Source organism: Somniosus microcephalus, chromosome 10 (assembly GCF_052327205.1).
Source record: "Somniosus microcephalus isolate GS21.2 chromosome 10, FLI_Smic_1.0, whole genome shotgun sequence".
In the NCBI taxonomy this organism is placed as follows: Eukaryota; Metazoa; Chordata; class Chondrichthyes; order Squaliformes; family Somniosidae; genus Somniosus; species Somniosus microcephalus.
This window is the reverse complement of record NC_140996.1, coordinates 238,756,689-238,756,891: the sequence shown is the minus strand read 5'-3', so window position 1 is coordinate 238,756,891 and position 203 is coordinate 238,756,689.

Genomic DNA, 203 nt, shown 5'->3' with positions numbered 1-203 from the left:
GTTGACCAATCGGTGCGTGTGTGGGCGGGCCTTATCATTCTGAACCGAGGTGAGTCGCCGCCATCTTGATTCCAAACTTTTCATTTCTTTTTCCCACTTTCTGCGTGTTTCTTTTCAAATCTACATTTTGAGCAAAAAAAAAGTTGCTTTTAAAACACAAATTGTTTTTAAAAAAAGTTAATTAATTTGTAAATCTTTTCTCT